The sequence below is a fragment of the Cetorhinus maximus genome, chromosome 28 (genome assembly GCF_964194155.1).
Source record: "Cetorhinus maximus chromosome 28, sCetMax3.hap1.1, whole genome shotgun sequence".
NCBI classification, from domain to species: domain Eukaryota; kingdom Metazoa; phylum Chordata; class Chondrichthyes; order Lamniformes; family Cetorhinidae; genus Cetorhinus; species Cetorhinus maximus.
In genome coordinates this window covers 2652651-2657366 of record NC_135906.1, presented here as the reverse complement: position 1 = coordinate 2657366, position 4716 = coordinate 2652651, and the positions used below count along the sequence as shown (strand labels likewise).

The window sequence follows — 4716 nt, the reverse complement described above, 5'->3', positions numbered from 1 at the left end:
ACGTAGCTTGGCTGGTGGTGAGAAAGGCCCTCCCCGTCAGATCCTTCCTACACGCCAGGAGTCTCACCCCCTCTGCACGTTGCCCTCGAGGTGGCTGTGGTGGGGAAGAGACCGTTGTTCACCTCCTTGTGGATTGTGCCTTTGCAAAGAACGTCTGGAGAGAGATGCAGTGGTTGCTGTCGAGGTTCATCCCGAGCAGTTCTGTGACACAGGACTCTGTGCTCTACGGGCTGTTCCCAGGGACACACACCGAGACAAACATCAACTGCAGCTGGAGGATCATCAACTCGGTGAAAGACGCGCTTTGGTCTGCCCGAAACTTGTTGGTCTTCCAGCACAAAGAGTTGTCCCCGACCGATTGTTGCGGACTGGCACAATCCAAAGTCCAGGACTACGTGCTGAGGGACGCACTAAAGCTTGGGGCAGCTGCCGCAAAGGCGCAATGGGGAAGGGTCGCTGTCTAAGACCTTTCTACCACAGCGCACCGAGAGACTGGGAACTGTTTAGAGCCCCTCGGGCTGTACAGATCAAAATGAAAGGCTGTAAATGATTGTAATATTGTTTGTACTGATGCACCTGCTGATACATTTTGTAAAAGTTTAACCTGGATTGTACCCTTGTAATGTTGTTTTTGAAATGGTTTTGAATGTGATTGAAGATATTTTATGAATAAAGTATATTTTTACAAAAAAAAAAAAAAATTTTTACAATAAAAAAAAAAATCTGTTCTTATCAGTTTAATATCTGATACGTCCTTTATCTGGGGACCATATATCAAATTGATTTTTGGAGCAGGGAGATGGAATAGGGGCTTGCTCCGTCCACTCCACGCATCGACCCCGTATTGCAGTATCTCTGGGAACGGTGCACCCCCCCTTTCCAGGGGATTTTCAATGCTAAAAATAGTTTTCTTACAAACATCTGCTTTCTTTACTTCTCAACATGTACATGTTCCAAAATCCAACTTTCTTTCTTTCTCTCTCTCTCTCTCTCTCTCTCACTCACTCACCCGCAGCAGCTACACACAAAAAACACGCACGCTCACCCAACACTCACAGACAGCACTCTCATCTCACAAACACTCTACCTCACTCATATAAAAACATCTTTCACTTGCAAATACACCTCTCAAACACTCTCTCAGCTGCACCTTTCGCCTCACAACATTTTAAACCAGCTCTCTGCTGCCGCTGCCGCTGCTGCTGATACAGCAACAATCAAAACTCACACCTCAAACCTCACACACTTTACACAGCTACTCCGAAACCTCTACATCCACATTCACACAATCCTTACACTGCACAAGGAGCCCATTCCCCCCGTCGTGCCTGCACCAGTTCTCCCAATGAACATTTCACCTCGTGCCTTTCTCCTGCCTTCTCCACGTAACCCGGCATATGCTTTGTTTTCAAATAATCATCTCATTCCCTCTTCAATTGAACCTGCCTCCGCCGCACTATCAGGCGGTGCATTCCAGACCCTGGCCACTCGCTGCTCCTATCACTTTTGCTTCTTCTGCCAATTACTTTAAACCTGTGCCCTCTCCTTCTCGATCCTTTCCCCGGTGCAAACAGTTTCTCCCTATCTACTCTCTCCAATCCCCTCATGATTTTCAATACCTCTATCAAGTCTCCTCTCGGACTTCTTTTCCCCAAGGAATACATTCCCAGCTTCCCCAATCTTACTTCATAACTCAACTTCCTCGCCCCTGGAACCAAACTCGTAAACCTCTTCTGCACTCTCTCCAATGCCTTCACTACCTTCCTACAATGCAAGTCAAAATGCAATCCCTCAGAGTCGGCATGGCTTTACGAAGAGTAAATCGTGTTTGACTAATTTGCTGGAGTTCTTTGAAGATGTGACAAGCAAAGTGGATAATGGGGATCCTGTAGATGTAGCATGTCTGGACTTCCAGAAGGCATTTGATAAGGAGCCGCACAAAAGATTAATACACAAGATAAGATCACACGCAGCTAAGGGTAATATATTAGCTTGGCTAGAGGATTGGCTAACCAACAGAAAGCAGAGAGTCAGGATTAATGGGTCTTTTGTGGATGGCAAGCTGTAACTAGTGGGGTGCCACAGGGTTCGGTCCTTTGGCCCCAACTATTTACTTGGATTCAGGGGTAGAAGGTACTATAGCTAACTTTGCAGATGACACCAAAATAGGTGGGAAAGTAAGTTGCAATGAAGAAATAAGAAATTTACAAATGGATTTGGACAGGTTAGGTGAATGGGGCAAAATTTGGCAGATGGAGTTTAACGTGGATAAGTGTGAGGTTATCCGTTTTGGTCAGAAGAATAAAAAGGTGACTTATTATTTAAATGGAGAGAAACTTCAGAAATGCTTCAGCACAGAGGGATCTGGGTGTCCTCGCGCATGAATCGCTGTAAGCTTGTATGCAGGTACAGCAGGTAACAAGGAAGGCAAATGGAATCGCTTTTCGGCCTTTTGGCAAAGATCAAGTGTAGTCGTGAAGCAATGGCTATAACCAGTCGAGCCCCATATCATGGGGTACGTAACACCGTTCGGGTGACGGTGAAGGACAGCGAAGCTTTCTTTACTTTCCAACATGTACATGTTTCAAAACCCATTTGGATCCAACTGCTGTACACTAACAGCGCAGTCTCAATCAATAGCTGGGAATCAGATAGCTTTCCGATTAAATCAGGAGTCAGGCAGGGCTTCCCTCTCTCCCCTGTCCTGTTTGTGAGTTGCATAGAACCCTTTGCTGTGTCCATCAGGAAGGATCCGGGCATATGAGGAGTGACAATCCCAGGCAGTGGAGGCACTCAGGTCAACGCCTCCCTGTACATGGACGATGTCGCTGTCTTCTGCTCGGATCCGCTGTCGGTGCGCAGACTGATCCAGGTCTGCGACCTGTTCGATCTGGCCTCGGGAGCCAAAGTACATCGTGGGAAGAGCGAGGCCATGTTCTTTGGGAACTGGGCTGACCGATCCTTTGTCCCCTTCACCGTCAGGGCTGTCGGCCTGAAGGTGCTGGGGATATGGTTCAGAGGGACCGAGGCATGTGTTAGAAACTTGAAAGAGCGAGTATCAATAGTGGAAAGAAAAGTGGGCATGTGGGAGCGACGCTCCCTCTCATTTGCGGGTAAGAACCTGGTCATCAGGTGTGAGGCACTCTCGCTGTTCCTGTACGTGGCGCACGTCTGGCCCATTCCAGACTCTTGCGCGATGGCGATCACCCGAGCCATCTTTAGCTTTATCTGGAGGTCGAAAATGGATCGTGTCCGCAGGAACGCGATGTACAAGCCTCTGGTTAAAGGGGGAGAATACGTTCCCAACATGCCCTCAAACTGTGTGCGGCTGCATCACGCTGTGCGTAGACCCTTGGTACGCAAACACCAAGTGTAACTATGTGTTGAGGTTCTACTTGTCCTCAGTGTTGCGAAGGATGGGTCTGGCCACGCTGCCGTCAGGTCCTTCCTACACGCCAGGAGTCTCACCCCCTCTGCACGTTGCCCTCGAGGTGGCTGTGGTGGGGAAGAGACCGTTGCCCACCTCCTTGTGGAATCTGCCTTTGCAGAAAAGGTCTGAAGAGAGTGGCCGTGGTTCTTGTCGAGGTTCATCCCGAGCAGTTCCGTGACACAGGTCCGGACACTGTGCTCTACGGGCTGTTCCCAGGGACACACGCCGAGACAAGCATCAACTGCAGCCGGAGGATCAACTCGGTGAAAGACGCTCTTTGGCTGCCTGAAACTTCTTGGTCTTCCATTGCAAAGAGTTGGCACATTCCAAGGTCCAGGACTACGTGCTGAGGGACGCACTAAAGTTTGGGGCAGAGGCGCAATGGGGAAAGGTGGCTGTCTACGACCTTTCAGCCATAGTGCACCAAGGGGCTGGGATTTGCATAGGCTCCTCGGGCTGTAAGACACACGGTGAATGTTTCCAGTGAATACTACATGTATCACTTTTGCCTTGAAGCACCTCAGAGTGAAACATGATCTATGTAGGCAACTTAAATACCATTTCACTGTCTGACTGTCTGTTATGACCATTTTGAAATGTCTGCAATGTTCCTTCCTGCAATGGTTGCGCTAGATGTGTCGTGTAACTGGCAGGTAATGGGAAATTTCGAGAAACGGTCAGTCACAAGGGAGAACACGTGACAGGCATGAGAGACAATCCACGAGTCTTTGTAGCTGAGTTTCCGTGTGAGCAACTAGCTCACAGCGCAGAGGAGTTCTTCGATCGAGGCCTGCTGTATTTTTGTCTTTGCTTTCAGTTTGGGCAGTCAAAGAACAAAGAACAAAAAAAAGTACAGCACAGGAACATGTATTTCGGCCCTCCAAGCCTGCGCCGATCAGTCTGTGGAGCTTGCCGGCTGACCTGGCATGCAGCTAAACTCCTTCCACATCTACAGGGAAGGCAAAGTCAGGAGCGTTTCTCTCAGAGCATAGTGAGTCTTTGGAACTCTCTTCCTCAAAAGGTGGTGGAAACAGGGTCTTTGAATATTTTCAAGACAGAGCTGGATAGATTAACAAGGCGGGGTGGAAGGTTATCGGTGGTAGGCAGGAATGTGGGGTTGAGGTTGCAATCAGATCAGCCATGATCTTCTGAATAGTGGAGCAGGCTCTTGGGGCCCAGTGGCCTACTCCTGCTCCTAAGTTGTATGTTCGTACATGTAGGGGCATTAGTTTTTACTGATTCCAGTGCTTCTCCTGCACTGAACCTGGAGAGTACTACGTCAGCTG

General features: G+C 48.7%; 1 non-coding gene across 1 annotated transcript; it reads left to right on the top strand.

Annotated features, from left to right (window-relative positions):
- The first annotated feature begins 676 nt into the window (after positions 1–676).
- Positions 677–875, top strand: LOC144669150 (U2 spliceosomal RNA). Its single transcript, XR_013573611.1, has one exon. It is a non-coding gene; the product is annotated as a U2 spliceosomal RNA (small nuclear RNA).
- Positions 876–4716: the final 3841 nt, after the last annotated feature.